This window comes from Saccopteryx bilineata, chromosome 4, assembly GCF_036850765.1.
Source record: "Saccopteryx bilineata isolate mSacBil1 chromosome 4, mSacBil1_pri_phased_curated, whole genome shotgun sequence".
Classification (NCBI taxonomy): domain Eukaryota; kingdom Metazoa; phylum Chordata; class Mammalia; order Chiroptera; family Emballonuridae; genus Saccopteryx; species Saccopteryx bilineata.
The window spans coordinates 198,606,387-198,627,205 of NC_089493.1; the positions used below are offsets into that span (position 1 = coordinate 198,606,387).

Here is a 20,819-nt window from a genome sequence, read left to right on the forward strand (position 1 = left end):
GCTTCCCCTGGGGGGAAGGAAACACACACACACACACACATGCACACAGACACACGCGTGCGCCTCAGCTCTCCAACCACTTTGAGACCCTCACACCTGGACCCGGTGCCCCCCCACACTGATCTCTTGCCCCCCTTCCTCAAACACGCCAAGCTGATGGCCACCTCAGGGCCCTTGCACTTGCTGCTTCTTCCTGGCACCCTCGTTCCCTGCCTGTCTGCAGGGCAGGGCACAGAGGGACACCAGGTTCGAGCCCGGGCCACCCGAGGCTGGGGCTGAGGGCCCCATGGGACAAAACCAGGAGCCCTGGGGACGCTAGGCACCTCAGAACCTGTACCAACAGTTCAGACTCACCCACTGGCCGCCTTCCCTGGCCTGCCTCCAGTGAAGGGAGACCAGGCCAGTGAGGGGCAGGGACCCTCCCTGCAGCCCGGGTCTCCTGACCCAGGACCATGGCACCCCTGGACTCGGCTCCAAGCCCCACACCCTGAGAGGGGCTATGCTGGCGACCCCTTGGACAGACAGAACCGCCAAGGCAGAAGGGAGGGGGGGAAGTAGCCTGTGCCGCTCACAGGGCAGGCTGGACACAGCACACGCCGGACCTGCAGCTGGGCCCTTCCAGAAGCTTCTGTGGGCTGTCTGAGGAAGTGGAGAGCCTCGGTGGGGATGGCAGAGGACCCGCCGTGGGTCAGGACGCACACCCTAAAGAGCCCTGGCCCCCTGTGGAGGGGGGAGCTGGGTGTCCATGCCCCGGGCATTTCCAGGTGCTGACCCAGCACCCTCCTCGCCACTCGGGCCCTGGTGGGCACTGGACGGACAGGGGCAAGCCCTCAGAGTGGTGCGCCCTCACTGTGCGCTCAGCAAACCGCCTCTCCAAGTGCCTCCTGTGTGCGGAAGGGCTGGGAAACCCCCTCTCCTGACCCATCCCTGTCCCTGTCCTGCCACACGGAGCAGCACGGAGCTGCCGGCTTGTGTCTGTGTTTGTTGAACGAAAGGGCACTGATGACTAAGAGGGGCCTGAGTTTGACGCACTGAACATAAAGTGAGGGTGTTGGTAAACAGGAGGGCGCCTGTCCGTCAGTCCATCATCTCCCCGGGGGAGGATCCGGCGACCTGGTGGCTTCCCACGGCACAGCATGCAGCCAGCATGGGTGGCTGCTCAGGCTTCTCACACACTCACACACTTCCACTGTCCACACCCCCAGGGCCAGCGAATGGCTCACCACACGGCCGGCACTTCAGAAAGGCTTCCCGTCCTGTCGGCCCTTTCAGAGAAGTGACCCCTGGAAGGCAGAGGGGTGACTGATAGGGGTGGACAGAGTGGACCCTCGGAGCTGCTGGGTCCACCTCCGCCCCCACGCTGGGGAGCTACGGGCAGCCCTCTGTGGCTTCTCAGCAACGCGGGCAGGGGAGGGGGCTCTGAGACGCCCCTCTGTTCTAAGTCGGGAGTGAGAGCTGTGGTTCCAGGGAATCAGCCTGAATATGGACGCTCCCGCCAGCTCCGTCACTGACCGCCACTCTCCGACCTGGGCCTCAGTTTCCCCACCTGTTATACGGAGGGTTTGACTTGGAACCTCTCTTAAGGACAAGGGACTGGTAGTCACCACTCAGCCTGGGGGGGCTGTCCTCCTCCTCCCTCCCCGTCTTCCCCACGGTCACCCAGTCTGGTCTCTCTCTGCGCCCAGTCTTGTGTGGGGGTGCTGGTCGTGGGGGGGGGGTCCACCCAAGTGCCGGCAGAGGGAGGAGTCCAGAACAGAAGCCACACAGCCAGGCCGTTTCTGCCCGGCGACCATCTGAGCTCCCGCCCACCCCGCCCTCCCAGGCCACCTAAGTGCTGCTCATCCCTAAGGGCCAGCTGGACCCCTCCCCTGGGAGGACCCTCTCCCCCAGAAGGAGCTGGGAGCGCTCGTGCTCGTGGAGGAGGGGAACTGTGAGGGCGAGACTGGCCGTAAGTCCTGAGACACTAGGACTCACTGTCGGGCAGGAAGGGAGGTGACAGAGCTGAGTCAACCCAGGTCCCCCCGCTCTGGAACAGCTGGGCGGAGGGGGGCTGACACTGAGCAGCCCACTGCAGGCGTGGCCTGGGGCCCAGACACTGGGCTGGCCTCTGTGACTCGATGTCCCCCCGCTCCTCCTCTGTCTCCAAGCTGAGGCCAGCCTGGTCCTGGCTCCACCGGTCTGTGTCCCACCACCTTGGGTGGTGCTGGACCCTTCTGGAATGTGGGCCTGGACCAGCTGGCCTCCCTGGGGAAGGACCCTGTCCGTGTGCTCCCGCTGTGGGACACAAGCGCCACCGACACCTGAGTCTCATCACCATCTCGTCCCCAGGCTCCAGCCAGAGAGCACAGTAGGCCCTCACTGTGTTTGCTGAATAAATCGGCAGGGACTCTTCCAGCTCCAATGGCCAGAAGTCTCTTTTCCTGCCCACCCCCCACCCCCCACCCCGTGTCTGCTGAGTCCCAGGGAAGTCTCTCCAACCCTTCCTCCTCTCCCCAAAGAGCTTGGCAAAGCCAGGTCTCAGCCGGCAAGTGACAGGCAGGCCCAGAGAAAGGGGCTGAGTGTCCACAGCAGCCCCCCACTTCTTGTTCACCTCCAGGGCTGCCGTCAGGCATAAGGTGCACGAAAAGGGGGGGAAGGGGGACAGGGAGCACATGTCCCCTCAGCCAAGGCTGTGCCTGCCCTGCTCAAATGCCCAGATCTGAACCAACAGCCGGGAGCACCACACCCCTTTCCAGCACCATCCACGCCCACCCAGTGGGTGTCCTCAAAGACACTGCCCTGCCCCGCTGGGCCTCAGCCTCCCCATCTGCACAGTGGGTGCTGGGAAGGGCAGCGCCACAGTTCCTCCCACAGCAGGGCTGCTGTCCCCTGTGTGAGCTCCACCATCAGCCACCCCAACGTGACCCACTCACTCAAGACCAGTGGACACCCGAGCTGCTTCCGCTGGAAGAAATCGGAATCCATACAGCACAGAAAAGGAAGAAGGGCATTGTGGGGAGTATGGGGGGGGTGAGAAATGTACCCAATGTGCCCACGGTCGTGCCACCACCGGCTCCACGTTCATGCCCAGAAATGTATGGCCCCATCACCCGGTGCCAGAGAGCCATCGCTTGCCTGTCACTCACGGGCATTTTTTACCCTGCGTCCTCCCCACCACCACCCCGGGCAGCCACACATCTGCCCGCCTGCCTGCTTCCTGCCGAGTCCACGCATCCCTGCACGTAAATTTCTCCTGCTGCTACGGCACCCTCTGGAGCAGGGTCCTCTGCTGATGGGTAGGAGCTTTACGGCGGGGCTCTGACCCAGGGGTCCGAGGAGGGCGGTTTCCTGAGTGTTTATAGAAAACCCACTGACATCTAGAACTTGTGTGTGTGTGTGTGAGACACGCCCAGACATGGGACCCAGGCAGACACCCCATTTTACCCCATGGATTGAAGTCATTGTCACCATTTTGGCCCCACTGATTTTTTTTCTCCCTGGGAGGTGATGCTGACAGGAGACATTTGGGGACCAAAGACTCAGACCCCTAAGAATCTAAGAAAGAAAGGGGTCGCTGGGTCCAAGCTGTGGCGCCCTAGGCTCTTCTGGGGGACCTGGCCACCTATTTCTTTGGGGAGAGGGTAGGGAGGTAGGGGACACTGCTGCCAAAGGCAGTTGGAAGAACTGCTGACCTTTACAGAGGGAGTCCTACCCACGGGACACAGGGGAAGGGATGCTGCTCCCCTCCTGCCCAGGGGCTGTGCCCACCGTATCTCCCCCCCTCCCCTCCCCTCCTCGCCAGGACGGCCAGGCCTCCGGACGACGTGCAGTGCCAGGGTCAGCGTCTCCCAGAGTCAGGGCTGCCGGCTTGCGGTCAGCCTACTGTATTATCCTGGCCTGCCACACAGGGTGGCCGGCCACGGGGCTGCCCAGCCACCACGCTGGGTCCAGCTGACGGGCGAGGCCAGGCTCCCGACCTTCCTGACTCAGGGACCCTCAGGTCCTCTGTGCATGAACACGAGAACCACGGTGCTGGGGTCCTGGTCCGGCTCCACTCCCTGCATCCAGAGTGAATGAAGCCTGGCATTTCCCCCGTGACGTGTGGCCTTCTAGAGTGTGTCCCTTTCTCTCTGGGTGTGTCCCTTCTTCCGATAAAGTGTGTGTGTGTGGTGGGGGGGGACACAAACCTGGAATGGGGTGTCTGTCTGTCCTCCAGCACTGTTCACGGTAAGGTGGAAGTTGCAAGGACCCAGGGCAGAGGCGGCCAGGGGCCTGCCAGGCGGGAATGATGAGCCTATCTGTGGTTTCGAAGCCCCATTCGCTGGTTTCCTCTGGGGCAGGGCGGGGCGGGGCTGGGGGGCCCCTGAGAGAGGCAGACTGGGGTGGCCTGCCCTTTCTAACTCCCCAAGGTCTGCACCCTTCAAAAGTGCCTGTCCCCGGGACCTCCGGGATCTTAGACCCTGCGGTGCTTCCCGCACAGCCCCCTGCCCAGTGCAGGCAGTGCAAGGAAGACCCAGCTGCATCCAAGCAAGTGCTCAGCCTGTGCACCTGGAGGGAGGGCGGTGCCCACGCAGAGGGAGGGCGCTCACACCTGAGGCTTTGCTGGGGTCTGCGAGCCTGCAGGAGAAGGCTCCGGGGGTCGTCTCTGTGCCAAGCCTACACCGCCAAGTTCCTTCCTTACAGTATACCTTAGAATTACACCGCCACTTCACAGACGGGGAAACTGAGGCTCTGAAAGGTTACCTGCCCCAAGGTCACACACAGCTGGCGCCTGTAAGAGTCTGATTTTGATGAGACCGCTGGTCTGTGCTGGAGGGAGAACACCGGCCAGGGCCCCACCCTAAGCAGCAAGCAGGTTACTTCTGACTTCGAAAAGATAGGAGGGACCCCTGCCTTTACACGCAGGTCGGGGAAGAGACTCGGCACACGCCCTCCCCTCTCCAGAATGACACTGACAGTGGGGCGAGGGATAGAGCAAAGACAAAGGCACCCCCACACACACACACACACCAGGGGTTTGATTTCCCCACCGCGGAATGCGGCCCCTCCCTGGTGTGTGCGGCTGGACGTTCCCCCGCGCAGAGGCAACATGAGGGGGTCAGAGGATAGGCAGGCAGTCAGGGGTGGTGAGGGATGCGAGGCAGGGACCACCGCGTCGAAAGGGCAGGGGGCGCGGAGGGTTGAACACCAGGAGCAGCAGCTCGAGAGCGTCGGGCTGGGTGCAGACTGCCCGGGGAGAAGCGGGGAAAGGGGGGAGGGAGCGAGGAGAGAGGCAGGACCTAAGGAGGAGCAGCTGTCCGAGGTCCAACAACGCATGGGGCGGCGAGGGAACCCTGACCCAGACCCCCGCTCTGCCAGGCTGAATCAAGCCCCCGCTCCGCCGTCTCCAAGTTCCTCCAACTTTGCCCGCTGCGCTTGGAGGGCACGCGGGGCCCGGGGCGCTCCGGGGCTGGGCTGGGGGCGCGCAAAGAGAGCGAGGACGCACGGGGACGCACGGTGCGGGGTCCACCGCGCCGCACGGGGTGTCGCCCGAGGCCTGCGCCCCCGGTCCTGGTCCCTCTCGGACGCGGGCTCCTCGGGCTCCACGCTTACCTGCCCGCCGCCGCCGTTCTGGCGCTGCGCTGCCGCCGCCGTCCTTCAAGCTCTAACTTCGCTCCAGGGATTGAAATTCCTCCCCTGCTTCGCCCATCGATCCGCGCGCGGCCCCGCCCCTCGCCTCGCCTCGCGGGCAGGGGGGCCTTGTTCTCGCGCGCCCTCCCCCCTCTTCGCGGCTCCCTCCCGCTCGCTCCTCCCTCCCACCCCCTTCCTCCCGCTGGAGTCCGGCTCCGAGTCTCGCCCTCCCTTTCGTCCCCTCCCTGCCGAACCCCCTCCGCGCGCCCGGCTTCCTCGCCGCCTCGCTCCTTCCTTCCGCGGCCCAGGAGCGAAGGGGCGGGGGAGGGGGGTGCAGGGTAGGGGGAAAGGGAGGTACTAGAGAGCGGGAAGGTTTCCTCGCGGTCCCACCCTGCTCTTCCACCCACCGGCAGCGGCGGGGGCGGCACCTAGGGTGGGAGAGCGCGCAACAGCTGTGGCCTGGATCAGCCACCCACGACCCCCTCAACAGTAAGCAAAGCCAAGGCGTTCTCAGAGCCCGGGTGGACCCAGGACACATCCGAGAGGGCACGGACCTAGGGGCAGGGGGACGCACGGGTGGGGGGACAGGTAGGGCCGGACCCCTCTCCCCAGCCCTGGACCCCCTTTCTTCCCTCACTCACCCCAACCTCTGGATGCCTCCGGGAGGCTCTCGAACACTCTACCCGCTTAGTTTGACCCTCACAACCTGCGTCTGCGGAAGCTTCCCTTTTCCACACGTTACAGGCGGGGAAACTGAGTCAAGAGAGGCCCCGAGGCTTGCCCCAGGACGCTCAGCTCATCCCAAGCAGAGCCAGAGAGGCAGCCTGGACCCTCAGAACGGAGCCTCCTCCTCCGGACTCCTCCTCGCCTGGGCAGTACCCTCGGCCAGCCGAGATGGGCGCCCCGGCCCGCGCCTCAGGGCCCGCTCTGTCCCCTCGCAGCCTGCCCGTCCCCCGTGGCGCACCCGCCCCCTCCCCGCTTCCTGTCCCCCGCCCGCCTCTGATTCCCCGGCCTCAGTACCCCCGGCACGCTCTCCGCTCCCCGCCAGCAGCTGGGCAATTCACCGAGCATACAAAAGAGTTGACTCAATTCAAAGGCAGCAAATCAAGATAAATCCTATAGTGTGTGGGGACCGGAGAGGGATGTGAATGAGCAACCGCAGCGCAAGCCGGTCCTATATGGGCCGGGCACAGAAGATTGGCCAGGCCGGGCAAGGGGGGGGTGTCTCACTGAGCTCCCCGCCCTCCCCCCTGCCTGCCGGGTGGAGCTCCTGTGAGTGTACCGAGGTGCTGGGACAGAAACCCGAGTGCCCCGTGGGTACAGACAAGTTCTGGGGGCACACATCATCACCACTCCAGGCTCAGGGTGAGGTATAGGGAGAAAGGCAGCTGAGCCATCCGGAGAATCTGACCCTCAGCGTTCTCCTTGGACTGCCCCCTACCCTGACCCCTGTCCCAGCAGGCGCAGGCCGAGGGCCTTACTTGTCACCGGATAGATAGCTGCAAGCCTCAGAAATGCCTGGCCTGGCAGAGAGAAGGGAGTGGGTGGTGAGTGAGCGGGCTGCCCTCTCTCCCGGCTACAACTCCCTCTGGAGAGAAACTGCTCCTCCCCCAGAGGGGACCCTTGGTCACTCTCCAAGAGGTCCGAGCAAGCAGCCTCCCAGCCTCTGGCCTCAGGGCCCTGTGCAGTGAGCAGAAGGGACTTCCGCCCAGGGCGGCCTCTCCCAGGCAAACCCAGGCCAAAGGTGCTGACGCCTTGTTTCCAGCCTGCTTCCCAGACCCACTGGCCAAGCAGCTGCGGCTCCGGAGGGACCCGGCTGGTCTTTGATGGGCGTCTCAGAGTGCGAGGGACTGTGCTAGACACGACCTCCTCGCTGCTCTCCTGGCACAAGTGCTGAGCCCGCTTCTGCCCGTGCAAGTCAGGGCACAAGGCCCTTGACCCGCACTGCTGCACAAGGATGTGCCTGCCCAAGCTCAGGGGTCTGTGAGGAGCTCAGGGGTCACCTGGAGGGGCGGGTGGAGGTCCCTGCGGGAGATCCCCCCCCACACACACACACACACGCCCTCGCACTGGGAGGAGGTGGGAGCCGGCTCAGACAGTCAAGTGCAGAGTTGAGGGCAGAAGAGATGGGAGGCAAGGCAAGAGGGGGCGTGGGGGTCCTCCACGCTGCACGCCCCACCTCCCAGCCCCCTCTCCGAGTGGAGGTTGTGCTATCCCGGCTGCGACCTCCTCCCCTGAGTCTCAGCTGGGTGGCCGCCTGATTGGCGGCCTGCATGATGCAAGTAATTGATTCCGTTACCAAAACGTTGGCCGGCGAGGACATCTGTCAGGGACCCCGCACTGCGACCCCACGGCCCCTGCCCCACTCCCAGAGCCAGAGGTGGGGAGAGGATGGACGCCTGACTCACCACAACTGGGAGGCTGCGGGGGCGCGCACACCCGAGCACTGGAGGGTGCTGGGGTCTCAGAGTCAATGGAGGGGGCGGGCCGGCGGCCAGCCCTGGGAACCAAGACCCCAAGCTGCTTGAGGGCTCGGCTCAGCAGACCCCGAAGACAGAAAGAAGTATGGTACCCCCTTACCCCCAAATCCTCCAACCCACTGGAGTTTGGGGTGGCGTGGAGAAGACACTAAATCCACCCGGGTCTTCGGGATGCACGAAGGACACTGCCTGCTCTGTGCACCTGCAGCTGAAGCTACACCCCAAACCCTCTCAGAAGCTTCACAGGTCCCCCCTGCTTTCTACACCCCCTAGACTGCTAGGAGGACCACCTCACTCTGCCCTGCCCCTCAGAGGGGGTGGCGACCTGCAGGGAGGGGAATGTGCCGCGCAGCGGAGTGTTAGGAGGAGGGGAGAGTCGCTGACGCGAAGAAATTCCCGCTCAGCCTGGAGCAGTCTGGCTCCAGGGACCCCACCCCCTATCCCGGAGCAGGGCTGGGTTGGGGACTAGACTGGAATCGCGCCAACCTGGGCGCGGGACCCCTGACTGAGGGGGCGGCCACAGGCCACACGGTGCAGTTTGAGAAGAGAAAAAGTTGGGGGGGGGGCGGGGATGATATCCCGAGACCGGAGAGGAAACAGTAGGAGGAGGGCGGGGGCTTGGCGGGAGGAGTGTCAGGAGGGGGACCCTGAGAGCTGGGGAGGAGTCGGTGTCGGTTCTGGGCCCGGGGTCCCCAGGACTCGCAACCAAGCCGAGCTTCGCGGCTTCCCGGGCGGGGTGAGCCCCGGGTCGCTGGTGCCTATTAATAAATAGCGGTGGGCAGGTCTGTCCCGCGATCTGGGCAGCGAAGGAGGGACCGGACTAGGGACGGGGGTTCCCGTAACGCCCCCCTGGAAGACTCCAGCAGCGCGGGGCGGGACCCCGCCCCACCCCCGCCGGCGGTGCGAGGGTTCGGCGCCCACAGTGCGCTCTCTGCGTGCCCTCAGCTAGGAGACGGTGTCCCTGATTGGGCGGTCTGTGGGCCGGCTCGGGCGCTGCGACTCCCACCTTGCGCTCGCCGGCACAACCACCCCCTCCTCTCCTTCCTGCCCAGCCTGCCTGTCGCTCTCACGGCGCTCAGGAAAGTTTCGGGGTCTCCGTGGCGCCTCCAAGCCCGAAGGGGTCCGGAGTCCCCGCCCTTTGGGTCGCGGTGTCGGGGAAGGGAAGTTTGTCCGGCCAGGGCTCGCCGACCGCTAACTTCAGGGGCACCCGCCTCGTAACACGGGGGTAGGGGGAGGAGCCCGGAAACCGCGGACCAAACGCGCCGCAACCAAAGCCCCACGGGGTGGGAGGCACGCGGCCCTGGTGCAGCCGCCCTGGGCAGGGCGCGGGGGCTGGAGCGGCCCGGGCTCGGGGAGCCACTGGGGACCCGCGCCTGCCCCCGCGGCTGCCGGGAGGGCATCTTCTCCGCCTCCTCCAGGGGCGGGGACCCGCTGGCCCCGCAGCTGCGACAGAGGGGACCTCCGCCCCCCGCAATCCCCTCAACCCCCTTCCTACCTGGGCCGGGGTGCGGGCCCGGGGCTGGAGGCACGGTCACGGCGAGCGGGGCGCGCGTGCTCAGGTTCCCGAAGCGCGGTGGCGGCGGCGGCGGCTTCCCCTCCTTCCACCTCCTCTTCCTCCGGGCTCGCTGGCTCCAGACAGATCTCCTCCCCCACGCGCCCTGCCCTCCCCTCCCGGAGCCCGCCGGGCTGGGCTCGGCCTGCGCCGGGGAACAGAGCGGAGCCGGCGGGAGCCGGGCTGCGGCGCTCACTGCGTCAAGCGCGGGGCGAGCGCGGGGCGGCGGCGGAGACCGCGCGCTCCAAGTCTGGGGCCGGCCGGGCAGGCGGGGCAGCGGCGGCTGCGGCTCCGGCTCCGGCTCCGGCGCGGGCGCTCTGGCGACGGCCCGGGCAGCGCCGAGGTTGTAGCACATTCTTTCTGAGCGTGATCGAAGGTTCCGTGTCGGAGCGGAGCGGGGAGGGCTGGAGGAGGGGCGGGGGCGAGCCGCGGTGTAGCTCCCGCACGTCGATGGACTGGGGGGGTGTCCGAAGGGGTGACACGGGAAGGGAAGTTGGAGCGTGCGTGGGGGCGCTGTGGGGATCCCAGAGGCAGCCTCGCCCCTTCCTCCGCGCCCACCTCGCGCGCCCCCTGCCCCCGCCCTCGACCACCATTTGCAAGCCCCCCCCCCACCATGGTCTGGGAGTCGGATGCTTGGTGGTGACGGGCGGTGTGCGCCAGGGGCGGAGATGTGCACGCGCATGTGGACACTATCATATGCACACACGCCAGGGAATCGCGTGAAAGTTGACCCCAAGTCAGACCCTGTGTGGGCGCGCGCGTCCGCAAACACTCAGCCCGCAAGGGCGCGCACATGCAGGGGTGGGGGGGTGGGGACGAGAGAGAGTGGTCGGGTCCCCAGGGACTTGCCCTCCGCTAGGTCGCTGACCACGCCCACTACCTTCCTATTGCTCGCCCCCCGTTGCGGCTGGAGGTAGGGAAGGGGCGTGGGATCCGCCAGTCCCCTTCCTATTCCCGGGAGGTTCCTTCCCACCGACCCCCGTTCCCCTCCATTCGCCACCCGAATCCCCGGGCATCCGAAATCGCTTAGTCGGTTCTTAATCCGCAGCCCCCTTGTCGCCCGGAACTCGCCCGGAGCGACCACACCGCCTCCGGGGCGTCTCCCACTGCCCCCCGCCCTTGCCCGTGCCTGCGGCTGGCGCTTTGGGTAAAAATGTCAAACGAGGCTCAAGAGCGCCCCCACTCGGCACGGCCTGCGCGCCGCTTCCAGTGCTGCCAGGTTTGGGGCTGCGGAGCCGGGACCCCGGCGGGAGGGCGCCGGGCGCGACCCTCCGGACACCGCCCCCTGCGCTGCGGCCCTGCCGCGGGATCCTGCCGGGGTGGACAAAGGGAGGCGGCGGCGGCGGGGCCGGGCTGGGAGCGCGCGCGGCTCGGGGAGGGGGCGGCTGGAGGGTGAGGGCGGGGTCCTGGGCGCCCTCCGCCAGCCGCGCGTGAGGCTGCGGCCAGGGCTGCCCCCGGCCAGGAGAAGAGCCCGGCGCTCTGTTTCGGGGCCGACCCAGCGGCCTTTCCGCAGCCCATAGACTCCGTCCAGGCTGCGGCGGCGCGGGCCGTCCTCCCCCGAGCTCTTCACCCCACCCACCCCATGCCTCCACTGGACTCGACGTCCCCGCGGGGCAGCGGAGAACCAAGGCCCCAGAGGGGGCGGGGGTGGCGGAGATGCCACCACCATTCCGGGGACTCTCAGACCTGGAGGATAACAGCCAAGGACGGAGCCACTGCCTGCGGGCTGCTCTGTCCTTGAGTCCCTACGCAGGGGACGGGAGGTGGGGGCCGAGGCTGGCCTTGGGGTCTCTGTCGCCTAGGTACCCAATGGCCATGCGCTGCCTCCTCAGCAGTCTGCAGCCGCCCAGGCGGCAGAGCACCCCTTTTTCTCGGTTTCTCCCCGCAAAGTCCCAGACAGTGCCCAGGAGCCCCGCTGCTGCCCGAGGGGAGGGCGCCTGCCGGACATCCGGGCCTTTCTGCGTCCTCCCCCCTTCTCTAGTTCCATGAGATGTTGAAACACGCCCTTGTTTTCTCTGAGATGGCCAAGCCTGGCTGCTGCCCCCCCCCCCAACTCCAAAAGGCCAGATATCCCTCAAGCTAGGAATGAAGGGGAAACCCAGGCAGGGTAGGGCCGGTGGTGGGAGGGAAACCCATCTTCCTTTGGGTTGAATCCAGTGAGGCCGCCCTCCCTCAGGGCGTCTGTGGTGAGGCCAAATCTCCACCCCCTAACCCCCCCTGCACCCCTCCTCTTGGACATCTGAACAGCATGCCCCAGCCTCTGTTGCAGACACGGTCCTCATCGCCCCACTACAGCCCACCCCCCCACCGGGATTCATCTGGGCAGGACAGGATCACAGGACCTCGTCCCCACACACAGGGGGAAGCCCCCCCGCCCCCACAGTAGCTGGTCTACCAGTTGTACCGCATCCTGCTCCATACACCCTCAGAGAAGCACACCCAACTCCACCCCTGCCCGCCTCCCCCAGCACACACACACACACACACACACACACACACACACAAGCTCACCTACAAACCTCCAGGGTCCTGCACAGCAGGCTGCTTGCACCAGCCAGTCGGTCGGTCCTCACAGCCACTTAGTGACTACTGTTCACATCTCCCTTTTCACGGGAGACCAGGGCTGCACAGGAACTGGGTCAACAAGTCTTGTGTTTATTCGAACAAACCAAACATGGTCTCAGGATCTCCCCCCCACCCCAGTGTTCTCTGGGGGGGGCGGCAGGTGAGACACTGAGGGGCCTTGAGACCTGGGCGATGGGACTGCGGCCTTCTCCCATGTGTCTGTGCCCCCCAGAGGCCCTCGGATTCCCTGGCCAAGGGCTCCCTATGTTGGGTCTTCCACCAGACTGTGAGCTCAAGGGAGCAGCAGTCTGACTCACCTCTGTGCCACAGTCCTGACCAGCGCAGAGGGGGTGACTGAGCACGCTTTCAGAATAGATGGGGACTCGCCACGTGTTTCTCTGCACACCGCGGTAGGCTCCTCTTTCTTCTAAGGATGGCCTGGGCGGGAGTAACTGACCCAGGCAGGTCACTCCATCACCTAAGGTGTGCACGGAAGGGGGAGGGGTACACTGGCTGAGATTGATGTAGAGGAGAACCCTCCCCACATCCATCCTGAGAACCGGGACCCAGAGAAACAATGGTGTCAACCTCTTCCTATGCCCACACATAGAACTTAACAACAAACACTCAGAAAACCCAAAAGCCACAAAAGAAACAATATGTCTAACTTATAGCCTAAGCAAAGAGCCAATGCCCCCATATGTAAACAGCTCTTGCAAATCAATGAGAAAAATACCCAAGAAGAAAAAAAAAGAATGGGCAGAGGTTATGAACAGAAACCAAAATTAAAAAAAAAAAAGTCACGAAAAAGTGCCACGTCGCATACTTCGCAGCAGAAGTGCAAATTCAAACTATCAGACGGGCAGGCACAGATTAAACAGTTTAATGACACATGGAACCTGCAATATAGTGTGGTGAGGCGGACGCTCTTGGAACCTCCGACACAATGTCCAAGTTCCAAACACATGTATCTTTTGACCCGGTGTTGACTTCCAAGAATCTGTCCTCTAGACACCGCTTACAAATGGGAAAATGATCTATCGCTGTGTGCAAGGTTACTCACCGAAGAAGCACTCTTTGTAATAGCAGCAGGCTGGAACACCCCAGTGCCCGCTGGCGGCGGACACTTGGCTACGCTGTGGCACATCCAGACCCGTCCGTGGGCAGCAGTTTGAGCACAGGCTGATTTGGGTTTGGCTTTGTGTATTCTTTAGGGGGGAAAAGAGGGCAGAACAGTGTGTGTAGCACATTCTCTTACACTGGGTACTAAAGAGTATATAATAAGGTGTTTTATTTGCTTGTGTGTAGCAGGTAGACCGAGCTGTGGGGGCCGGGAGGAGGGGGGGGGAGATTCAGAACTACAGATGAGGTGCCTCCCTCCGAGGGCTGGGGAACGCAGAGAGAAGGGAGGGGAGGGCCTTAGAATATTTTTAAACGTATTATTTATTGACAGTGAAATTCACAGTTCTGGAGGGTATAGTTCCGTGAGTTCTGACAGACACGTGTATGTGATCACCACCTCAATCAGGACGTCGGACATGTCCATCGCCCCAGGAAGGAGGCTGACTTTTCACTGAGCGCCCGCATCTGCCACGTGAATTTTATACAACAGCAACATGCATACGTTTCCTTTTGCAATAAATTTGAATGCTAAATGCAAACCTTACAAATGAAACATTGTTTCCTGTCTGTCATTTCATCCCAGTCCCTGCAATAACCCCGGGAAGGCAGAGCTTTACAGCCTGGCGTTAAGACTGAAAAGTTCATGGGGGAGAGAGACTTGACTGAGGGGACCCTGGAGGACAGGTCAGGAACTTGAACCCAAGGCTACCTTTTCCAAACAGCTTTATTGAGGTATAATAAATGCCTTGTGAAAATTAAAATCGCCCATTAAAAGTGTACAATGTGCGCCCTGGCCGGTTGGCTCAGTGGTAGAGCGTCGGCCTGGCGTGCAGAAGTCCTGGGTTTGATTCCCGGCCAGGGCACATAGGAGAAGCGCCCATTTGCTTCTCCACCCCCCCTCCTTCCTCTCTGTCTCTCTCTTCCCCTCCCACAGCGAGGCTCCATTGGAGCAAAGATGGCCCCGGGCGCTGGGGATGGCTCCTTGGCCTCTGCCCCAGGCTCTAGAGTGGCTCTGGTCGCAACAGAGCGACTCCCCGAGGGGCAGAGCATCGCCCCCTGGTGGGCGTGCCGGGTGGATCCAGGTCGGGCGCATGCGGGAGTCTGTCTGTCTCTCACCGTTTCCAGCTTCAGAAAAAAAAAAAAAGTGTACAATGTGTCAGGTTGTAGTACATTCCCAGAACTGTGCGACCACCGCCACAATCTAATTTGAGAACTTATTTTCTCATCCCAAAAGGAAACTCCGTGTCCCCAACCATCACACCCAGACCTAGGTGCCCACTTTCTGTCTGCACAGACCTGACTATTAGAGAGATTTCGTATCAGTGGAATCACACACTGGGTGGTCTTTGTGACAGGCTGACCTCACTTAGCCTCATGCTTCTGATATTCATTTATGTCCTAGACCTGGGGCATATCACTATCATTCCTTTTATTGCCTAATAATATCCCATTGCATGGATGAGCCATACGTTATTATCCACTCATCCGCTGATGGACATTTGGATTATTTCCACTTTGGGTATAGGATGAGTACGCCGCGATGAATATTCATGTGCAGGTTTCTGTATGAAACTTAGGTTTTCATTTCTCTCGGACATATGTCTAAGTGGAATTGCTGGGTCGCATGCAAACTCTGTAATTAACCTTTTGAAGAATCCCAAACCGTCTGCCCGAGTAGATGCAGCATTTTACATTCCTGCCATCAGCGGTCTGAGAGTTTCCCCGTGCCCTCACCGACACGCGGTGTTATCGGTCTTTTTGTTCCGGCTGAGGGCAGGCGGGAAGTGGTAGCCCCTCCCGGTTTGCACGCAGCGTATCCCAGGCGACGAACTAACGGTGTTGTGTATCCCTCCACGTGCTTCCTGCTCCATTTGCATGTCTTCTTTGGGGAGATGTCTATTCAGACCTTTGGCCTATTTTTAACGTGGGTTACTTATCTTTTTATCGTTGAGTTATAAGCGTTCTTTATATTGTCTATAGATCAGGAGTCCTCAAACTTTTTACACACAGGGCCAGTTCACTGTCCCTCAGACCATTGGAGGGCCGAACTATAAAAAAAACTATGAACAAATCTCTATGCACACTGCACATATCTTACTTTAAAGTAAAAAAAACAAAACGGGAACAAATACAATATTTAAAATAAAGAACAAGTAAATTTAAATCAACAAACTGACCAGTATTTCAATGGGAACTATGCTCCTCTCACTGACCACCGATGAAAGAGGTGCCCCTTCCAGAAGTGCGGCGGGGGCCGGATAAATGGCCTCAGGGGGCCGCATGCGGCCTGCGGGCCGTAGTTTGGGGACCACTGCTATAGATACAAGCCCCTGATTAGATGTACGATTTGCAAAGGTTTTCTCTTTCTATGGGCTGTTTGTTTTTTCACTTCCTTGTTGGAATTGTTCAGAGCACAAAAGTTTGTATATATATATATATTTTTAATTTATTGATTGATTTCAGAGAGACAGGGAGAGAGAGAGAGAAACATTGATCTGTTCTTTTTTTCTTTTTTTTTTCTGAAGCTGGAAACGGGAGAGACAGACAGATTCCCGCATGCGCCCGACCGGGATCCACCCGGCATGCCCACCTGGGGGCGATGCTCTGCCCATCTTGGGGTGTCGCTCTGCCGCAGTCAGAGCCATTTCAATGCCTGGGGCAGAGGCCAAGGAGCCATCCCCAGCGCCTGGGCCATCTTTTGCTCCAGTGGAGCCTTGGCTGCGGGAGGGGAAGGGGGGGGGTGGAGAAGCAGATGGGTGCTTCTCCTGTGTGCCCTGGCCGGGAATCGAACCTGGGACTTCGGCACCAGGCCGACGCTCTACCACTGAGCCAACCGGCCAGGGCCGATCTGTTCTTGTATGTGCTTTGACCAGGGATTGAACTGACAAACTTTGGGTATCAGGACTAATCGTGCTATCTGGCCAAGGCCAAAACTTTTTATGTTATTTTATTTTTTCCATTGATTTGAGAGACAGAGAGGAAGGGAGAGAGGGAAAGGGAGAAAAAGAGAAAGAGAAGCATCAATGTGTTCCATTTAGTTGTGCACTCCCTGGTTGCTTCTCGTATATGTTCTGACCAGGGATTGAACCTGTGACCTTGGTGCCCTGGGACAGTGCTCTATCCACTGAGCCACCCAGCCAGGGCCAAAAGTTTTTATTTTGATGAAGTCTAATTCTTCCTTTGATCGTGAGCGCTTTTGGAGTCCAATCTAAGAGGCTGTGCTAAAGGTGAAGATTTGCTTCTATTAAATTTTCTTCTAAGAGTTCCATAACTTTAGTTCTTATATTTAGGTCTTTGATCCACTGAGTTAATTTTGTGTATGGTGTGAGGTAGGGTTCCAACTCCATTCTTCCCCATGTGGACGAACATCCAGTTGCCCCAGCTCCGTGGGTCAAAGAGACGATTCTTTCCTCGTTGAACGGACTCGGCCCCCTCGTTAGGAAATAGAGTGACCGTAAATATAAGGGTTTTTGCTCCTGCACGGAGTTCACCCCATGGCTGTACATGTCTGTTCTCCTACCAGCGCCGGTCTTGAAAACTGTGGGGCGTCGTGACAGCGGACGTGGGAGCCCTCGGACTTCGTTGTTCGTCTCCAAGATGGCTCTGTCCCTTCAAGGGTCCCTTGCTCTTTTTTTTTTTTTCTTTGCACTTTTCTGAAGCCGGAAACAGGGAGAGACAGTCAGACAGACTCCCACATGCGCCCGACTGGGATCCACCCGGCACGCCCACCAGGGGCGATGCTCTGCCCACCAGGGGGCAATGCTCTGCCCCTCCAGGGGCGTCGCACTGCCGTGACCAGAGCCACTCTAGCGCCTGGGGCAGAGGCCAAGGAGCCATCCCCAGCGCCCGGGCCATCCCTGCTCCAATGGAGCCTTGGCTGCGGGAGGGGAAGAGAGAGACAGAGAGGAAGGGGGGGTGGTGGAGAAGCAAATGGGCGCTTTTCCTATGTGCCCCGGCCGGGAATCGAACCCGGGTCCCCCGCACGCCAGGCCGACGCTCTACCGCTGAGCCAACCGGCCAGGGCCTCCCTTGCTCTTGAACCCAGTGCAAATCCGGCTGGGCCATCAGCCTCCCTGAGCAGCTGTAGCACACGGGGCAGCTCCCACAGCGCGAGGGCTACTACCAACAAAGTGCGCACTTAGTGACCCTCCACTGTGTGTAACGCTGACTTTGTGTAAGAGCTCTGCACACACAGGGAAAGTCTTCTGCGCCCCCGGGGGTCAGAACCACCCCACCCCCACCGTGCAGTGAGGACCTGAAGCTGAGAAACTCGCTCCCGGCCACGGGGTCATTGTAACCAGCAGTTTTTCCACAGAGCCCAGACTCTTTTGAAATTGTTTCTCACATTTAATTTTGAAATTTTCTAAACCTGTAGAGAAGCTGAAATGATTGTAGAGGGAAACCTCAAACATGCCCCTGGCTAGACTCCCACCTTGGAGGTTGTGCTCCATGTGCGTCCTCACCCTGTCTGCCCCCTCGGTGACCCCGGAGCCGCTCCCCTCCCCACCCCACCCCCCCGTCGCCGTGGGCACCGACCTCAGCGCACTTCACCCCTCAACAGGCAGCAGCGTGCTACGGATCTGTCGATTCTTCTGAGTAACACTGTCACACCGTGAAATGCATAAACATCTGGGGGAGGGGACCTTCGAATGCTCTCGCAGGGGTCTTCAAACTTTTTATAAAAACCGCCCACTTTTGCAGTGCTGGTCAACCTGGTCCCTAACGCGCAACCAAACAGCGCTGCTATCGGCCCACCATGAAAGCTGGACCGCCCACTAGTGGGTGGTAGGGACCAGGTTGACCAGCACTGCAAAAGTGGGCGGTTTTTATAAAAAGTTTGAAGACCCCTGCACGGTCTATGTCCCCAACCTGCTGTGGGGAACACACAGGAGGACATCATCGCCCCAAAGTTCCCGCGCGCCCTGCTCCCTGGAGGCCACCCCAGTTCCGACGTTTCCCACCGGAAGCAGGTTGAGTCTGTTCTAGAATTTCATACAGGAGGTCCACTCCACGTCTCGTCCCTTCCACCCAGCGCAGCGTCCCTGAGCTTTGGTCTTGTGGCTGCGTGGCGTAGGGGCCCCTGGGGGTGGGCCCCTGGGCCCCGCAGCCTGGACCACCCACCACGTTGTTTCTCAGCCACAGGAGGGCAGACAGAGATGTTTTAAGCCGTCAGACAGCCCCGTGGCCCCAGCTCCGGCCTCCACACTGCTTACCTGTGTGAGCCCACGGGGCGGCTTCCCCACCTGCTTCTTGGGAGGGACTGTCCTCACACCTGCAGGGCGATCAGAGGAAGCTGGGGGTGATGGCGCCCCCTCGGAAGCAGGAGGTCGCACGTTTGTTGGCATCTCGTACCTGGGACAAGCCACGCAATATCACGTGGGGGTGGCCTCCGCAGGGCGGGGGCCGGGCTTTAGGGCTGACCGTCAGGAGGGCAGCAGGTGAAACGCTGACCCAGAGAGACAGAGCGAGACACAAAAAGCCTTCGAGGTGCCTGGTCACTGGCGAGGAACCCTGTGCTCCATGCCCTATCGTGTCCTGGGCTGGCGGGCCACGTGCCCCTGAAGCCAGATGAAGGTCTGGGCCCCAGCTGCAGCAGGACTAGGCTCCAGGGCCACAGAGCCCACCCGGCTTTGGGCCTCGGCTCCCGGCTCTTCCCAGGCCAGGGCCTGCCTAGGACCCGTCTGACTAGAGGGGACCCTGTCCCCCGACAGGAATAGATGGTGTTCTATTCCTTCTCGTCGGGGGTCCGGCAGGACACGGTCACCCCTCCCGTGGGCCACAGGCAGTGGGAAACATGGTGCACATCAGCCACACAGGCACCCCAGGGACAGGAAGGCACTTAGCCAGCATCCTGGCACACTGGAGCAGTGCTGAGCTCAGGACATGGGACCCCAGAGTCTGAGAGAACCCCTGCCAGAACTGGTTGGGTCCCGGGCATCTATTGTACTAACGTGGGGAAGGCTATGGCCTCAGCCGGACGCACCCCAGGGCACAGACTTGCTGCAGGGTGGGGCCTGCGGGCCCCAGTGGCCGAGCGCCGAGCATGGGGGACAGAGAAAACACACTCACGCTGAGAGCCTGGCCACTCCCGGCAGAGAGGATTCAGGAAGTGTTCCAGCCCTGAGCTGGGTCCCGGGGTTCCCGGGGTTCCCGGGGGCCCCGGGGTCTCCCTGCCTGTGCGTGCCCCCGGTGGGGTCGCGGGACACAGCCCCTCTCCAGTCCCCATGGGCAGGCGCAGCTGCACACCGGCTTCTCCTCGCCTGGCCCGGCGCCCCAGGGCCCACCTGATCCAGACACGGCCGTGGCCTTGGAGGAAGCCAGGAGGGGCTGAACACGGAGCCAAATGCAGGGCCTCCTCTTCCTTCCAGAACCGCTGGGACCGCGGCACGTCCGGCGAGCCGGGGCCCGGGAGCCAGTCGTGCACACAGAGCCAGTAATTAATAAAAATGGGTAATGATGGACCATCTGTCCCCGGCCCGCACTCCGTGGCGGGGCCACGCCAAGCCCTCATTAGGCATTCCTCTGCCGTGTCCCCACAGATGTTGGCGGTGGCCGCTGTGTCCCACGGGAAGAGGGGGGTTGGACACATTCAGGCGAACAGCACGCAGTGTGCTGGGTCTCAGCCACGGAGCTCACGCAGGGTCAGACCTGAGCGAGACCCACTGGCTTGTCTGCCCTCCATCCCGGAAGGCAGCACAGAGCACAGACAGCAGACAGACGGCAGGCGCCCGGCCCGGCTCCACCCACTCCCTGTGCGACCTTGGGCGCAGACGAGACCCGAGCCTGCACTTCCGCACTGCGGTGACGTCCGGGCAGCGCCCAGTGCGGCGGTCAGTGTGTGTGCCGGAAGCTCAGGGACCAGGGGGCAGGACCTCACAGCCTTCGCTCTGCTCCCAAGCGAGGAGAGACTGCTGTTCACAGAGCCCAGAGTTAGGGAATCAGACAAAATGCCCGGCACAAAGTGGGTGATCAGCTGGACAGCAGGACACGGGGCCAAGCTGTGCCCCTGAGGAGGGTCCCTCAGAGGGAGACAGGTCTGGGCACCCAGAGAGTCGTAGGGACCAGGGAGACACCTGGCTTGCAGCCTAGCGAGCATCAGATGCAGTGGAGACGCAGGAAGCCGGGGTTCAGCGTGGGCAGAGGCGCAGGGCGGGAGAGAAGACACCTTCACTGGTCTGAAGCCAGCAGATGGCTTGCTCCTGGCAGTTTGGGGACTTGGCCGGGGACAAGGGACAGGCAGGGTCTGGCATCCCGCAATCTCAGAGATTTAGGGTCCCCAAGCTGAGTCCCCTCTGGGCAAAGGACAAATGCCTTCTGAGTGGGGCTGTCCCATGCAGGGCAAGGGCGGTGGCCTCAAATACAACTGGGGGAAGGTCTGCACAGAAAGGGATACCGAGGCGCAGAGCCAAGGACCTGTCCATGGTCCTGCAGGGCGAGCAGTGTGGCCCGGCTGGCCGGCTGGCCCCCTGGAGTGAGAGGCCAGCTCACCCTGACCCTGCTGTCCAAGGGTC

General features: G+C 61.8%; 1 protein-coding gene and 1 non-coding gene across 3 annotated transcripts in view; both read right to left on the bottom strand.

Annotated features, from left to right (window-relative positions):
* ELFN1 (extracellular leucine rich repeat and fibronectin type III domain containing 1) overlaps nt 1-9,716 on the bottom strand; it is a 59,620-nt gene extending 49,904 nt beyond the window's left edge. The window contains exon 1 of one of the 2 annotated variants that reach the window (XM_066273524.1): nt 9,565-9,716. The gene's annotated coding sequence lies outside the window, so the exon portion shown is untranslated. Of the gene's footprint in view, nt 1-5,571; nt 5,666-9,564 lie in introns of those variants that run through there. The other variant, XM_066273523.1, reaches the window with a different exon arrangement.
* Nucleotides 9,717-16,078: 6,362 nt separating this feature from the next.
* TRNAP-UGG (transfer RNA proline (anticodon UGG)) lies at nt 16,079-16,152 on the bottom strand. Its single transcript has one exon. It is a non-coding gene; the product is annotated as a tRNA-Pro (tRNA).
* Between the last annotated feature and the right edge of the window lie 4,667 nt (nt 16,153-20,819).